Raw genomic sequence first — 18,364 nt, 5'->3', positions numbered from 1 at the left:
CAGCTCTGAGCCTGAGTCTTCCTAAAATCAAAAATGTCAGTAAACTTCACATCACCTCCCAAAGGATGTACCAGAGAGGGTAAAGGCTCTGTTTTCACCTGCTGTAAATCAGAATGCCACACTGACTTTGCTGGAGTGAGGCTGATCTCAACTGTCTGGGAAGACACCATGAGAAGGGTCTGTGGTTATTTCTTATTTTTATTTGATTTCAAATTGGTGTCTGGAAAAGGGTTTGTTAGTCAGTGTTTGCCGAATGGAATACTTCATGACAGCACTAATTAAAATAAATGAAACTTGACTTTTCAAGATGATGCTTTTTTATAGCAAAGTACAGTAGTTTGGAAACATCTTTAATTGCAAAATACTTTCTCTGGTTGTTTACTTAAAATTGTCTCCCATTTCAGAGCTGCACCAGTGTTTCTGGATGCACACTTTGATTTCAACATTTTACATTGCATTATCAAGTTAATCTCCCCAAGTCATTAACCCCCAGCAGGAAAGATTTTTAATTATGTAGATTCACCAAGTGTTTTTCAAGAACTGTATTACTTCCATGAGTTCAACCCTAATGTACTGTGGGGAGAGGGAGGGCACTGTCCTACACTTGAATTCATGAAACATCATTGTGAAAGAGGCCTCCTAACATGCAGCAGATTTCAGCAAATATATCTTATCCACAACAGGAAACAGCTAATGTCCTGGAGAACCCCTACCTTCCTGGGAAGGAGTGCTGGTGTGCATAAAGATAATTTAGACCAAACTGAACCTGTTTTTCCTCTCCAACATAAACCAGTTTTATTCTAGTGTATCAGAGTTCTGATTTACATCTCAGGATGTGGTCTCTGAATCAGGCTGAAGCTAAAAAAAAAGTGTTCGTGATGCTTAGTCCTGCTCTCCTACAGGTTAGAAAGAACATAAAATGAAGTGTAACACTGAATCCCACTCCCTAACATCCTGGGGGAAACAAAGAGTTAGGGAGATGATGGAGTAAGGACACTGCATTAATTTTTAATAATTAGCAGTATTAATAAATGTTGGTTTGAGCCCTCACCCAGTGCCTTCCCTCTCTTGCTGGACCCCTGTGGTGGGCATGGAGCTGTGGGCAGCCTTGCTCAGAGAGCCAGCAGGGACCCAGAGCTCTCTCTGGGCTGGAGTGATGCATCCAAGGCTCCTCTCTGCAGGACACAAACACTGGTGTCTTAAGTGCTGGAAAAACCAGTGAGTCACAACTGGCAGAACACCATAAAATTGTCCTGGTTTGCTCACCCAGATCCCTATTAGGAGAGGAGCAGCAGCTGAGAGGAAAGGATTGCACACAAGTGTGGTGTTCTCTCTGCTGGTGTCACTGGTGGGCTGAGGAGCAAAGGATTCATGATACCCTCAGACTTGTACAGGATGATAAATGCTGACAATAATCCTACAGGAAGGGAAACATTTGAAATGCCAGGGCTTGTCCTCCAAAACAGATGACACCAAATTCTTCTGGCTTGTGCAGCCAAGCTCCAAACACAAAAGAGAAATGAAGCATTTTGGAAAGGGGAGTGCATTTTGATTTCATGTGGGAGACAGATCCCAGCCCTGGTGCTCAGAGCCACAGAGATGTCAAAGCACTGCTGGGAGCAGTGAAGCTTTTTGTGGGCAGCTGAGTTTACTGTGAGAGTGCCCAGAGAGCTGAGATGGTTCCCTCTGAGAGAGATCACTGTGGGGGAGTCCCAAAAATGTATTGACAGGTGTGTCAGTATTTCACACAGTGCCAAGAAAGCTTATGCAAACACTCCTGTGGGTTGTGTTTTGGTACCTGCCTCGTGTCTCTCCTCCTGTCCTAGCTGCTCCAGAATGGAGATGAGAAACAATGAAATAACCAATGGTTCAGGACTGAATGAACAAGTCTGAATATTTTTGCAGGTATGTGTGGTCAGTGTAGTACAATATAGATTCAAGTTATATCTTTGAATGCAGTGAGTCAGGTGCAAAACCAACAATTAGGCACTTTCCCTCTGAAACAGCTTTCATGTTCTCCATTCTGTAGTGATCCAGATCCATAAAACCCCAAGTTTATAAAAATTTTATAGCAGAGTTGCAGCTCAATTGCTGCAGTTCATATTTCTACATTGAATATTGGGTGCAGACAGTAGTGGGAAACACGTGGTACCTCCATGGCTACTTTTATCACAAGAAGTTCATTTCAAGTTTTATTTTCTTTATTCTTGTAGCTGAAGCCTATGAAATCTGTAATCTGTCAGCCTGTGTGATGTTTCACCCAGTGTTTCATACTGCTGTATCAAAGTTAGTAACATCATCTCTATCTACTGCTACAGACATCATTATTTATTTGCCCTGTGCTGCACTCAGAGGTCCCAGGTGCAATCAGAGCTATCACTGAGCCTGTACTAATTTAAACTTCAGTCTGATACCAGACAACCACAGCCCTGGCCCTATAAATGTGTGCTCTCTGATCATGGGAACAGACTTAAACCCAGCAGCCCTTCAACACATGGCTGGCTTGGTTCACATCTTCCTTGCATTTCAAATTGGCCAGGACCTTACCAAAGACAAATTTGACACCACTGAGAGGAAAGATGCTGTGTCTCTCCTTTTCACTTTCCTTACCTGCCTGCTGCTCTTCCCAGAGCTGCTCAGACAGATGAGTGGAACGTGGGATGGAAGGAAAGAGAGAGAAGAGCTAAATCAGCTTGCAGGACCTGCTCAGTGCAAAGGCTGAGGATTTGTTGTCACTGCTGGGTTGTGGCAGGGATGGGCTGAAGCTTTTCTCCTGGGAGATCTTAGAGACAGCACAGTTTGGCCTTGTCTGCATCTAGAATTCATCTAATTTAGAGAGCACAAAACATGCAGTGTATGTGTAGTGGTAAGAGGCAACTTTCCCTCATGGTCTGGCCTGACCCTCCTGAGGGTCTTTAGAGAGACTGGTGGATGTTTTCTGGTGTGCAAGCTTTATAACAGGGTCAGCAGAAATGGAGAGGCTCAGAGAGGTCAGGTCAGGAAAAAGCACTTGCTTGGATGTACTTTGTGTATTATTTGACATAAAAATTTGTGTACCTAATGGAACAAAACCCCAACAAACCCTAAGAAAAACAACAACCAAAGCTTGAACCCACTATGCTTTAGAACTGGCATAAATCAGGAATAGCTTGGAAATCAGCAGTCTGAATCTTCAGCTATTACCATCTTCCTGGGGTTTAAATGAAGTTGGAAGAGCTCTGCTGGTTTACAGGAGCTGAGGATACATCCTGATGGAATCACACAAGCATGAATATACTGTAAGGCAAAAGAGAATTAGGCCCATTATTTTTAAAAAAGCAAAGCTTGATTAAGGATGTTCAGTATAGGTGCAGAAAAAAGAGCGCTGTCACACCTCACTAACTTTGCTGTTCTGCTGAAACATTACTACCAGGGAGGTATTACAGTGCCCTGGGATTTTCTTAAAAGCCAATCAAGGCAGCGTGGTTTGGGGGAGGAGAGGGGGGAGCAGCACTTTTGTCAGTGCTAATTGCAGGCGTTAATAGGAGCCTTAGCAGAGAGCTGCCTGGCACTCTGCACAAGCTGGAAGCACAAGAGCACTTGGCTTTATGGGTGCAGACAGAGAGAGATAATTCCACTGGCAGAACGGAGAGGCAGGATCTGAGCTTGGGGGCAGATGTGCTGATCACTCCCAGTGTGATCAGCCAGAGGTTCAAGATCTGCAGTGAATCGAGGGGGAAGCTCAGAAGGCATTTCTTAGGATTGAAACAATTAATGCAAATGCCTCCGAGGCTGGGTTCTCACTTTTGGGAAATGCAGAGCAAGAGCTTTATTATTTTTAAATGAATTGGATAAAACTTGAAGGCTAAGTCTTCGGCAGAGTTGCATCAGCAGATATTTAACAGCAAATCACAATGTTGATGTTGCAAATTGGGCATGTGCTGGGAAAAAAAGGGGTCTGGTCCTATAGAAAAAAACCACATAAAGAGCTGTAGAAGACTGCAGGCTGCTGGGACCTGACAGAAGCAGCACTGCCATGAACATGTAGGGACTCTTAGAGAGTCACTGGGGTGGGCTGGATCACAAAAATTCACTGCAAGGTCACTGTTAGCACCTGCCAGAGAGGAGGTGCCAAACATGTCCCACACCAGCACCTCACTTCAAAAGTCCTAGAGTAACTTTCTTAGTCATGTTCTTCATCAGAGAGCTTCACTGATAGACTTCACACCATCCAAAATACCACTGTGCTATCAGAGATGTTCAAGCACTTGAAGCTGATTCCTTTTTCTGTGTCTTTGATTTCTATGTCTCTCTCTTGAGTGACAGTTCCCCTGTAAATGTACAAACGAGATCAATGTAGAATCTGACCACTGACATTAGCAGGACCTCTACTTGAATTCCCCTTTTTAGCAGTGCAAGCAGATCAAACAGCCTTTTAGATATGGTGTCTTACATTACTTACCTCATCTTCCCTCGCTCTTGTTTCTATCAAATAATTTTTAATATTGAAAGATTCTCCTACAATGCAAAAGTTTATTAGAGGCCAGTGCCTCATGGCACCCTTGCATCCACCTTCCCCCCTCCTCTGATGCAGCTCCTCAGGCTCCCACAAGCTCTGTCTCTCTTCATCATTTCTGGATAGAGAAAACACAGTCAGAATATTCAGAATATCACAGGTCCCTGTCTCCAGGAAACCAGGCACTGCAGCTGCCAGGGATTTCAGCTAACACCACCGAGCTCCTGAAAAGTCAAGTGTCTTCAGGAGGGGCAGACATCTGCTGCCATCCCTATTTTTTCCTCTCTTCAGGTTAACTATCTCTGTCCCTCTGCACAATTTCCTTGCTAGAGAGAAAGCAGGATTAAAGGTGTTTCTACATTACCACTCTTTCAATGGGGAAAGGGGAAAAAAAGGCTTAATGTAGCCTGAGAAACAAAGACAACAGCATGGGGAAGGAAGAAAGCACAGGTGTAATTTCTGGGCACAGTGAGAAGCCTTTTAAAAGCCCTTCAATGAGTAGTGTGTACATGTTTACCACCACTGCAGCTGACATATAGCCACAGGAGCCCTGCACTACAGGGATCAAATGAGAACTTGTGGAGGGCTATTGAACACCAGGAATTTTCACAGTAAGGCAGAACAAAATTATTCAGCACTAGGGGGTTCTCTAATTTTGGTACACTTGGAAAATAAAGCAGTGCCTTTGTCCAGGACTAATATTTGCTCACCAATGGCCAAATCCATCCATTGCTTTTCTTAGCTGTGACCTGGGATATGTAGGCTAGCATTTGACATTTGGGCTGTTCAAGGAAATATGCAGAAATACTCACTCAAGGCTTGCTAGAGGACTTTTTTTGCTTCTATTTTGGTTGCTTTGCGTGCCTAACTTCTCCGAATAGTCCCAGGGCTTACACTTTGGCATATATTTAAAAATGTAAATAGATTTTCAAGGCTAGCACTGAGCCTCAGGGAGTCTCCAGTGAGATAAACAACTGAGCTGGTGAAACCCTTGAAATGTTTGCTGGGAGAGCAGAGGAAAACCCTCCTGAGATGCCAGCAGCTCCAGCCATGACTGCAAGGCCATTCTGCCTCAGATTTCACTGTGCTCAATTACAAACTCTGCCACGCCACAGCTTTGCAGCCAAGCACAGATTTCAGGGAGGAAAAGCCCAGTCACTCCTCCATCATTTTGCATCCACGCATTTTGCTGTGGGTTGGGACTTTTTGCCTGATTCCTTGTAGGGTTTCATGCTGTAAGGGCCAAGGCTGCTGCCAGCTGTGCCATTGATTGGAAAGGCTGCAGCAAGATGCCTCACAAGATGATCCCATTTTTATGGCTGAAATTACACTATCTACAGCCATTAAGTACCTTTTTCTCCTCATTAAATTTTGATCGTTTCCTCTGATAAAATATGGCTCTGGAAGATTGCTGTTCCAGGTTCCAGCTTTTGCCTTGCTCCTGAGGTGAAGGTTTTAAAGGTGCAATCCTGCAAATTACTCCCCTAGTAAGGATTTTTATGCAAATCGTCCTGTTAACTTTACACAAGAAAGAGTTTGCTGGATCATGCCATTATCCCTAGGCTTACAATGGAAACACAACTGACCTTTAGCTGTAATGAGCACCAGTTAAAAAAAAAAAAAAAAAAAAAAAGTGACAAAATTGCCTGGATCTCTGTGAGCTGATACAAGCTGTGTCTTGTGCTGGTAGGGGACAGATCTTGGAGCAGGCTGAAGGAGTTAAGTCATTTCACGGTGTAAGATAACAGCTAATTGACAGCAGATATAATGCATGTTGATAACCAAATGTAATTCAGCAGCTAAGAATGAAAGAGCCCAAATGTCTGCTAAACCAAGCTGTATGGGAGTTATTATAGGAATGTTCCCAAAGCTTTTGCAGCTGCAGCAAAAAATACAAAACAAAACAAAACAAAACAAAACAAAAAAAAAAAAAAAAAAAAAAAAACCCAGAAAAATCCCCAAAACACAAAAAAAAAACAACCAAAAAAACCCAAACCAAAACGACCCCCCCAAAACCCCCACAACCCTAAACCTGTGATGTAATACATAAGAAGAGGGATCAAAGCAGATGGTGCAGTTGGTGTGGAAGGTGCCAGTGCAATTGCTCCTCAGGTGTGGCCTGTTGAGTGCCCAGAGTGCAGCAGGTGATGGGAAATGGAGCTGAGCACAGGAGTTGTGGCACTGTGGGATTACAGGCAGGATGGACTCCTTGGGTGAATTTGTGTGTGAGGACAGTGCTGAGAGATTTCTGGTATTTTACTCTATTCAGTTAAGCTCTCCAGAGCCGTTGGGCAGGTTACCAGCACTGGAGAAAAAGGTTCAGGTACAAGTGAGTTGTCCCACCAATGGTTCTTGGACAGACCTTGACACCATCTACCTCTTGGTGCTTTTCCCCCCTTTTAGCCCAAGGAGGCAGTGGAAAAGGCCCAACATCTCTCAATTCCACTGAATGAGCAGTGCCCCTGCCAGCAGCTGCCATCTGCATAACCTCCCATCTCCAGGCATTGTTATTAATGCAAACATTTGCCATCTCTCTGCAGTTATAGCAGAAACAGATCAGCACCACCATGGCCATTCCACACTTCCCTTTGCTTCATTTCCACTTCATTTCTCCTCCCTGCTGGTGCCTGCCCATGGCTCCACTCCATCACTCACCCAGGGGCTCTCCATTTCCCCTGCACTGTTCTCTCCCTTCTTTCCCTCATCTCCTCCTTGTCCTTTGCCACCCTACTTTACAAGAGGTTTTTTAAAATTCATTGCCTTGCTTTTACCTTTTCTGGCCGTCTTCTTTCTTTCCTTCCACTCTCTGATGGTATTTTTGATGCCTTCCCCTTGCCTCTCTTTTATTGCCCAGCTGCATTGCCTATTGTATTATTTGCCATTATCTCCAAATATATTTTGATATATTTCCCCCCTTTTTCGAGCCTGGATTTTTGTTCCCTTAAAGGCACCAGAAAGCACTAAGGGTTAGAGAGGGGAACTGAAAAGCATTCCAGTAGTTTTCCATCAGCCTGTGTATAAAGCACTTCTTTTTCCACTTGATGAGAAAGCAGTAATCAGGTTCCCTCTGCATCGAGCTCTTTTACACAAAGAGGTTGCTGCAAAAAGAAACCAAATAGATTTCTACCTGGCCTGCCCCTTATCTCTGCCTCCAAGGCTGGTGAACCCACAGCCTTTTTTTGCTTGCTGTGGCTGCAGCTGCTGCACAGAGCTCACACAAGGTCGAGGGGGATGAGCCTCGTCCCAGCTCAGTGGTGCAGGTCGCAGCTCAGATCGTGGATTGGGCCCTGCAATTGATTTCCCACCTGGAGAATTTAAACCTTGCTGCAATAGCAGGGAGAGGAGATCTCTAGCTGTGCAGCAGCTGAAATGGTGTCAGAGTGGGAGGTAAAGGGAGAAGTGCTAAAAGTAAGCTTTGATCTCCAGATTAAACATCACCCAGTCCCTTAGGTTCCCACCCTCCTACCTGTAAGCATAGGGTTGGAAAATGCTGCTATGTGTGCAGAGGAGGCACCTACTCTAAGGTAGCCTGGACTGAAATGTAGCTTTCAATCTGTTAAATGCAATGTGCTCCCCTCCTCAGCTTTGTCTCTACCTGCAAAAATCAGAGAAAACCAGGGACTGCTTGCTGCTCCCACCAGGTGTGTCCCCAGCTCTGTTTCCCTTCTGCTCCAGCAGCCTTGGACCCAGCTGGGCTGGGCTGCTCCCAGCAGAGCCCTTCCCTGCCCCACAGAGCTCCTGGTTGAGGGGCTGGCTCTGTCAGAGCCCACCAGGTTTGCCACAGAGCAGGGCCAGGAACAGAGGCTGCCCTGGTTCAGGTCTTTCCAGTCCCTGTAACAAAGGGGTTGGAGTCCCAGGGGTGCCCAGCTTGCCCTTGACCCACCCCACACACTGAGGAGGTGCAGGGGCAGCGAGCTGGGCTGGGCACTGCATCAGTGCCATCAGCATTTCTGCAAGCTCAGAAGAAGATGAAACAAAACACAGTCCTGAAATTATGCCTAATAAAGCAAAGGGAAAATGAGAACATACAGCCAGAAGGTGAAAGGCCCATTATAACAGATTTGGTCTCCTGTTTTTCTTTAAAATATAATTTCAGTCAAATGGATCTTATTTGCACGCTTGCAATCGTCACTCCATCTCTTTTCTGCAGCCACACAATACCTTTATCTCTGATGAGAAAATTCTGTAACTGCCTTTGTCTCATTCTCTACCTTCTCTACAGTCCTCTGCCTTCTTTCTCAGCACCAAATAAAATAAAATAAAATAAATATGAGTCCCTCATCTAAGGCTCAGTACCAGAGATTTAATGTTGACAATGTACTTTGTCACTTTGGCTCTGGAAAAGGCTTACAAAAGCTTTATTAACAGGCTCATTAGCACGGCCTGATTTACTTCTGCAGACTTTACTCTTTTACTAGTTTCCAGGAGCATCAGCATCAGTTGCAGGGCTAATGAATTCACTCAGATTTGCATGCTAATGAAACTCCCATGACTCTCTGAGCTCCCGACTTCAAATCGATCTTTGCTGTTGCTTGAGGAATATTAATAGAAATAAAAGTAAAGGGGAGCACCAGGCATTGCAGTTGGACTTGCTGTAATCCAGGGCTGCTGTGCAATTCACATTTCATACATCACACTGTCTCAGATCTCGTTTCTTTCATGCCTTATTGACTTTAGCTGTACAGGAGACAGCACTTTTAGGAAATTCCTGGCACAGGGCTTGGCCAGGACTGTTTAGGAAAACTGTGCGTGAGCTCTCAATAAATGGGTTGGTCACCAGGAAGTGCTGACATGCACCAGTGCAATTTACAGGTATTTTCCCCCATACATGTGGATACCATTTCTCTTTGACAGAAAGAGAAAACCTTCTGACCTCAGTTTCCTGCTGCCTGTGTGTGCAGTGCTTCACACACAAATGGGGTGAGGGAGCTCCCCTTAACCAGACCTTAACTCAGCTGGTGAGGGGCCTGATCCAGGGGATCTCTGGCTCAGGAATGGAGCTGCAGAAGGAGCAGAGACATCTCCAGTGACAGCACAACACCCTTCCCTGTGAGAAGCAAGGAAGGGACCAGTACCAAATTTATTCCTCACCTGCTGGAAACCATGGGAACTACTAGAAACTACTGGGAACCATTTCCCCAGAGGTATCAATTCATTGCACTGCCAATATAGAAATTAATATATTTATACCATCCTGGAGCATAATGATTGTCATTTCACAGGCTGAAAATCAGTTTGTCAGTTTGAATGCCTTCTGGGCAGGGATGCTTTGTTTTGGGCTGTTGTGAGAAAAGCCAAAGGGATTTGGAAGTGCAAGGAAGGATTCAGAGCCCCAGATCCTCTGCTCTGGTAGGTCTGCAGGAAGCCTTCCCCACAGGAGCTCACTAACAGACCCAACCAAGACAAACAGCTCAGCAATGCTCCTCTGTTAATTGGAGATGTTGCTCTCTCACTCCCGCTTCAATTTTAGCAATGATGAATGCTGGTAGTTGACTGAAGCCCTAGAAAGAAATCCCATTGTGCAATCGTGTTTTTACAAGAATATTTTTGGCTTCTGAAAGTGCACTTAACACATCCAAATTAATGGAAAAGAGGATTCTTCACTGAGCAGCCTCCCATGCCTGCTCTTCTTAATTTGATACAATAGCAGAGCGTACATTGAGATTAAAATGCTCTTTTGGATGCTCAATGGCAAGAAATTATTCAGCAAAAAAACAGGGCACCATTTTAGTGGTATCTCTTGCAAGTGAAGATAATCAAAGAGCTCCATTTTCCTTGCTGCAAAAATAACACAATTCCTACATACTTCTTTTTTTTTCTTTTTTTTTTTTTTTTTTTTTTTTCCCAAACAGAAGTAAAGAAAATTAAATAAAATGTAAAGCAAGCTGTGGACTAATTATCCTTTTCTAAATGAATTCATATTGTAAAATAGCCTATTGAATGCATAATGAGCATCATTACCACCGAGAGGAGGAGAGCAGAGCGGTCATCCCATCATTATCAGAGCCTATTTCGGGAGCAAAGCGGTGCCAAGGTGAAGCTTTGTGCCCTGGCCACTGGGAAAACAAGCCAAGCTGAGAGCCTCCAACTTCTCCCTATATTCAGAAGCACCTCAGCCTGCCTCCAGCTGTCCTCCCTGGGCTTTGAAGGCCTGGCTGCAGCTGGACACGAGTATTTGGGGTTGGCAGCTCTTCCACCAGTTGTCAGCTGGAGACAAAGGGCTGGGCTCTGTCTGCTGCTGTGGGAGCTTTGGAGGGGTGATGTGGGTCAGGGCACTCAGCAGGGTGGATGGGACATTGCCCACCCATGGCCTGGGGAGCTTTTTTCATATTTATAGCAGCACTCCCTGCAAAGTGGATGATTTCCTGGGAGAGGCTCAGCCTGGAGCCCTTTTCTCCACCTGAGCTCCACACTGGGCAGCTCCCACAGGCTGTCAGTGACTGCCTCTCCTCTCAGCAGGGCCCTACACACATGGGCTGGGGGGCTGCAGGAGAAATTCCCTTTTGCCCTCCCTTCCCACCTTTCCATCCAAATGGATGCCAGGCACTAAGCACATGTATTGCACTTTCACAGAAATGAGAATACTCAAAGGGATTAAAATACCCCTCCTAAGTTAGGAATGCTCCTAAATTGTGTTCCCTGCATATTTTCCATGCTTTCCAGTCTGGGTGGCTCTGGTACAACTGAGGTGATGGCCAGGGGACAGCTGCTCCCTTGTCCTCCTTCAGTCTCACCCTCAGTTTACAAATCTGTTTCATGCTCTAAGCCTAAGAGGTCATTTGTAGCAGTTTGGCCTGGATCAACCTGAATGAAAACATCCAATCAAGCCCTAATTGTGACAAATTATATTAGCCTGTAGTTGTGCAAGTTGCATTGCAGCAACTTAATTCAGGCTGTGCTTGGGAAGGCAGGAGAGGCTGAAGAGACAGGGAGATGTGTGTGGGAGGGCTGAGCTTCCCCCTCTGCCCTGCCACTCCTCCCCTGAGCAGCTTTCATCCCAAAGTGCCCATGTGCTGTCACCCTGACACTGCCCAAGGTACTTGAGGAATTAAGCAAATCAGTCCCACCCATGGAACTCAGGGTTTGATGCTGCCTGAAAGACCTGAGGAGAAAGAACATCTGGCTTGTGCCACAGGAAAATATTATAATGAGGTGCAGGAAAGAGGAATGTGATGGGATTGTGTGTCCCTGCCCCTCTATTCCCCATTCCTGCAAGGAAGATTTGCTGGACCTTCAAATGGCTTTTCTCTGGTGCAAAACATGACAGGGAAGGAGAAAAAAAAATAAAAGAGAGGAAAGAAATACTAAAATTAATTTCCCTACATGACATGTTTTAAAGGGCACTGTCAATTTGCTTTATAATTACATTTCTAAATCACTGGAAGATTACACTGAAAGGTGAACTTTACAAAACCTGAATATTTTTATTAATTTTTTTAAATTAAAAACCTTTTTGGGGATTTAAATACAATCCTTCTGTGCTGTAAGCCCGTGTAACAGCAACAGCAAGGAAATGGATAGGATTTGCTCCCCTTGTTCCTGCTCATTTGTACCTCTCATTTCCCACTAAGGCTACTAAACCCCATGGGATTTAGCAGCTCCTTCCCTAAGGATGAGCAGCATGGATAAGCACAAATGCTCAGGTCTCCCCAAAATTTTGACACTGCCCTCATTCCTCAGGATCATGACAAAGGGCTTGAAGTGTTAATATTCGAGGCAAGAGGTTTATTTTGCTATCCAGTTTTTGAGCCCTTCCAGATATCCCCATTTCATGCCTTCAGGCTTTTCTTTACAGTGAGGAAAGCTCCAAGGTGTGTTAGCTGAGAGCTGAGCTTCTCACCTTATCAAATTGCTCCAGGTCTGAGAGAGAAACCAGGCGTCCAGAGAATCAGCACAGAGATCTCCAGCTCTGCCTTTGGGGAAAAAATTGTTCTGGAAGCACTGGAATGAGACAAAGGGATGAGATCCTGCATGGGTTGGCTCTGTCCAGGTGCCCCCAGCCTAAATTCCACCTCCTTTGCAACACTCTGAAAATAAAACAAATCTTGGCTAAATTTGTTCTGTAGCCTCTCAGGGGACACTGGGTTAAGCAGGGATGTGATTTAAAAGTGCCCTGGCTAAAGCACATTGAATTTTAACATCACCACTCCACAGGGACATGGGGATGTTTTCACCTGAGCTCCTTCTGAGAGATGAAATCCGGTTTAACTATGAACTTTCCCACCTGAGCTAACTCCCTGCCTCGTCCTAACAAGGTACAAAAATAAAAGCACAAAGCAGGTGTTGTAGTGGTTGTAGGAAATGATGGAGCTCCCTGTGCTCATCCACTACAGGAATCTATATTAGGTTTTTCAAAGTCTTACAAGCACAATGAGCTAATGCAGTCTCTCAGTGCAGGTGAGATTTATTTCTCTCTTTCTCTAATATATATGGGCCCAGATTCTCTGCTTGTTTAATCCATTGGTTTACATGGATTTGCAGCAGATATTGGCATTTGATCTATGACTGGGCTTGGTCTTTTGGCTTTAGCTTGAGTGAAGGAATAATGTTCAGAGGACAAATTAATAGAGAGAAAAATTAGCTTTTCGTGTATTGAAGACAACAAAATTGCAATCTGCTATCAAATAATCATCTAAATAAATAACCTTGAGAAAACCAATTACTTACATAGGAGGAAGCTATTGGCAGAGGTGTGAGTATCCTCCTGCTGCACCAGACTGAAAAGCCAATATTTATGTATAAAATGGAAATCTGGTCACTGAAACAGCATTGCAGTTCACCCATTGTAATTAAAAAAATAACAATCACGATTCAAGATAATCCTTCAGGTAATCAAAAGCTGTATCAGCAGCAGGTGCTGGTTCTGAGCTGTGCCCTTCTGGCCTGTCCCCAGCACAGGCAGTGACAAAGCTCTGACTGCCAAAGGTGGGGGGTGGCAATGATGGGGGTGTTGGGCCCAAGGGGGCATGAGGCAACAACCTGGAGAATTTGGGGACAAAAGAAAAAAGCAACCCTCTATCTACAACATGGCCCCTCACATAATCAATTCAAATATATGTGTGTATACAGCCTGTTTGAATGGGTTACATTGGAAATTTTGGCTTTAGGGCTCTGAAAGACAAAGAACATCAAGTGATTTTGCTTCTAATGTGAGCACGTTAGTGATTTTAACAGCATTTGGTCTACTGAAACAAGATAAGGCCTGGAATAATAAGCAGCAGTTCAAAGATTTATCTAAATATGTCTGGGAGTTCCCCTGCCCTTTGCCTCGCAATGTGAGCATCCCACAATTGAGACCATACCCAGTAAATTACCACCCTCTGCGGGGTTCTCACGTTAAATTATTCCAAATAAGCAAGGCCAAATGCTCTCAACTTAGCCAGAGATAATCAACTAATGTAAAGCAATTTCCAACAGTTCTATTTTTCTGCTTCAGGCTCTTCAAAAGACAAACAAAGCCACGTAGAAAATTGGCACGGAAAGGAATAAGAGCCGTCACCTGTTGCTTGTTGGTGCTGGACCAGCTTTTGTGTGTGTTCCTCATTATGAGGATCAGCAGTGTTGGATGCCCAGCCCCAGCTCCCTCTGGGATTCTGGGGCTCAGAATTCCTGCACTGGATATTGTGTTGGAGGCAGTGGGGATGAGATCCTGCTCGTTACTCAGGCACTCCATCTCCTGCTGGAAGCTGCAGGAATTAGTTTCACTTCCAGGGCTTTTTAATTATGCCCAAACACAAGAGCACCAGCCAGACAAAGAAGTTGCATTACCTGCTGAAATTTCAGCTCGTGGCCCTCCCTCCTTAAGGCATTGTGTGTTTGCTGTCTGCATCCACTTTCAATTTACAGTAACCGTGTCTTCTTGTAGCACGAGACAGCAAATTTCACTGTGTATTCAGAAACTCCATGCAATGTAGATGAAATTCCATGATTTACATAATCAACTTCTGAGCTGAAAGTTCTGGGTTGAGACATATTCCTGAAATAGAAAGGGTTTTCCTTTTTTCTTGTGTTTTGGAAGGCGTGACCCACCATTTTGCACAAAATTCTATAATTCTGCCTTGCTATTTTCAGTATGCCCTGTTATCAGTCAAACTAATAGGCCTGTAGAATGAAACCCCCAAAAGAAATCCACCACATTAGTGAAATAAATACAGTTAATGATGATAATTAAGTCACTGGGGATAATTGAGAGATTATCCAATTACTATCTATAATTCTTTGGATTGCAAATAAGATAGGAGTGTGTAGAGCTAATCCATTCTAGCAATAATAATAATAATTAAAAAAATTAGTAGGGGGAAAAAGCACAAAAAGACCCCAACCCACAAATTATTAGATTTCTTCACAACTGGAGGTATTTTGTCAGTTTAATTGCCTAGTTGGAGTGTTTTTCTAGTCTGGAGTAATTTTCTTAGCCAGCTCTTGGTCTCCTGAGGAGGGGGAGATGTTCTGGGTCACTGAAGTCCCTGATGCAATTCCTGATTTCCTGGAGAATCCCTGCTGTCCCCTAGATCCAGACTGAGATGGACACATGTGCTCCTAGCAAAGGTCTTACAGTGACTACAAGGGAGCTGATCCGAAATAAGAAGAGATGGGATCAGTGCCAGGGTTGTGCTCTGGGTTCTGATGGCAAATTTAGGACAGAAGCATTGTTCCAGCAGGCTCTGCCCTACAAAAAGCCCCTGAGGTCCCCATGGGCTGCAGTGCCACTCTTTTGTGTTGGTTTTGCAGACATGCAGTTGTGCTGTCACAGAGCTAAGGAGAGGTGCCTGACCCCCCTGACCAGGTCAGGTGCTAAGGGAGGATTTGCTCCCAAATATTTTTCAGTCTCAGCCTGTGTCAGTGAATTTTCTAATTTAGCAAGTGGATCAGGGACAAGAGCCAACCCCCAGGAAAACAAAGCAGCACAATAAGTTTGTGTACTCAGGGATAGGCACCATTTTTTGGGAGGTGCTACATTTTTGTTCTCTCAAGCATTTTAGGGTCCTGCTTGGCACAGGTAGTTTAAGGAGATCTAAATATGGCCCCCAGCAAGTCAATTAAGGATGTGTTTAATTTTAACATGTGCACAGCTCCTTTGGATCTCATCCATGGAAATCAATGGCAGGGCTGCTGGTGGTTTGATTGGCTTCGGAGCAGAGCCAGCAATTTTGATTGTAGAGATCGAATGCTTGAAATTAATTATATGACTAATGCTTCACTGGATTAGGGAATCAATTAATGGAAGTGGGGTGCTTGTTAGCAGATTTCCATTAGCTTTCATGCAGATTTTTTTCCTAAACACAAACTGCATATTCATTGCCCTTGAATGCATTTAGGTAAGTTGGAAAAATAATAAGATGGTGGAAATAACAAGAATTTTCTAATGAAGCTACTGAAAGGAGTGTGGGATTCTGTACTGGAAATTAAATCCTTGCATTGAAAGACCTTGTGCCAAGTTCTCATACCAAACAGGTAAGTACCAGAAAGCTTTTCCAATCCTATTTATGCCAGAAGCTCTTCAGTCTGGGATTGACAGACCTGGTGATGGTCTTCACAAGCCAATCAAAAGGATCAGAATGAGGCAGCAAAGTACAGCCATTTCTCCACACATCTTTTCTCATCTTTGAGTAGCTGCTGGAGGGGAAAGCATCCTTCAGCCCTTCACCTCCTGCTGAGCACAGGCAGCTCTAACTGCAAGAACATCCCTGTTCCCATCCCTAGCCAGTCCTTGCAGCCCAGAAAAACCTCATTTCATGCTCAAAGCTCCCTATGGACTCTGAGAACAGCCCCAAAATCAGGTTCTGGCAGGTGTAAGCACCCAGAGGCTGCTGTGGGAAGGTCCCAGCCTGCCCAGCTAGCAAAGGCTTTGGTGGGCTGCACTTTATATCAGGCTGGTTTCATTCCATGGCCACAGATTGAGCCCTGGGCTCTGGAGAAATCCCACTCCTAATGGTCCCAGGGCTGCCCCAGTCCCCAGTCCCCATCCTGGAGCCACCTCTGGGCTGGTCAGTGCAGGCACAGACATCTCCCTGTCAGAGCAGTGCATTAAGGCACAAAATGTTTCTGTAAATATTGTTTCACACTTGGGTGAACAAAGCATGCTTTTATCTGAGGGAGAGCGCAGGGTGTAAATTACATTTTAATTGAGGAATTGGAAATACCAGCTTTTGCTTTTTGTGTTTTTTTTTTTTTTTTTTTTTTTTTTTTTTTTTTGTTGGATTGTTAGTGATTGAAGCTCCCTGCAATGAGCCCACTCTCATTTTTGCAGACTTTCCCACCTTCCTGCTGGCTTGGCTTGCCTGGGTTCTCCTCCTCTTTCCTAGTGAGGCTGTCTCCAGGCCCATGAGTGTTGCCAGCCTTGCTCACTCACAGTTTGGCAGTTTGCAGTGAGAATGGCTGCTCTGGCACCCCTGTGCCCTGCCCTCCTCACTGCCTGCCAGTCTGCTGAGACCCCATTGTTCTGCTCAGGGATGTAAAGAGAAAAAGGCTCCTTGGAGGCATCAAGAGTTTTGTGCTGTGCAATCTGGGTGTGATTCTCCCCTCTCACCCACTGAGGGAGCATCTCTCAGGTCTGACACCCAGGTGCTGCCAGCCATTCCAGCCTTGATGTGCTGCACATGTTCTTTCTGCCCCACACTAAATTACCCCTGAGAAGCTGCAGCTGCAGCACAAGGGAACACAGGGTCATTTAGGCTGGAAAAGACCTCTGAGATCATCAGTTCCAGCTGTAACCCAGCACTGCCAAACCCACATCCCCAGGTACCACATCCACAAGTCTTAAATGGCTCAGGGTGTTGACCCCACTGCTCTCCTGGGCAGCCTGTGCCAGAGCTTGATCACCCTTTCAGTGCTAACATCCAATTTAACCTCCCCTGGAGCAACTTGAGGCCATTTGCTCTTGGCCTGTTACTTTGAAGGTGCTCACCCTTGTTTTGCCACATCCTCTTTTCAAGTCATTGTGGAGACCAGTGTGGAGAGGTCTCCCCTGAGCCTCCTTTTCTCCAAGCTGCTCCTCAAAGGATTTTTCTCCAGATCCTTCCCCAGTTTCTCTTCCCTTCTTGCCTTTCATGCCCAGCTTAAGACTTTTTTCATTTTCAAAGGCCTTTGCATTATCCCTATCTCTCACACATCACTGCTGTGCCCCAAGGGATCACTGTTCACCTCAGCCTTGCCAGGAGTGTGGGATCCTGTAGGATTTCTCTTTTTCCTGCTGGTGGAAACAGCCAAGAGTCTGTAGCCCAAGCAGAAAGTGTCCTGTTTTCTGGGGTCTCAGACATCCCCACATTCCTCAGGGCAGTCAATGAACCATCAAGCACAGGAGCTGGACGTGGCCAGGCAGGAGGGAAAGGCAGGAAAGGGAGCAGAGGATGGAGCCAGCTGTGCTAAATCTCTGCTTCTGGCAGGCAGCTTCTGCTGGAAGGGCTGAGAGAGCCCAGGCTGGAGCTGAAGAGCTGGATCTCCCTGCTGGGAGTGGAATGGGAGCACGAAGCACTTCCAGCTGGGAGCTGAGAGCTGCAATTGCAGATTGCACCCTCGCTGCTCAGGGGCTGGGTTAGCCCATCAGCCAGCTAATCCTCACAACAGGCTTTTGTGAGGCCACTGTGCCTTCTGGGGAAACGTGTGATCTACTGATTACACAGCATCCCAACATGCCAAATGGATGCTTGAAACCAGTAAACAATAAATATTTAATTAGCCGGTCATTTTGACAATAACAACAGGCAACAATTAAACTGGCTTTTGATTTCCCCTTCATTTAGTTGTCAGTCTTGTATAGACAAAGTTAAATGCCAATTCTTGCCTTGACCACAACCTTTATTAAGGCTGTTAAGAGAATATTTAGATTTGATCTGAGTTTTTGATTTCTGGCTCTGATTTCTCCCGCCT

The sequence above is a fragment of the Oenanthe melanoleuca genome, chromosome 11, assembly GCF_029582105.1.
Source record: "Oenanthe melanoleuca isolate GR-GAL-2019-014 chromosome 11, OMel1.0, whole genome shotgun sequence".
NCBI lineage: Eukaryota > Metazoa > Chordata > Aves > Passeriformes > Muscicapidae > Oenanthe > Oenanthe melanoleuca.
This window is presented reverse-complemented; position numbering follows the sequence as displayed.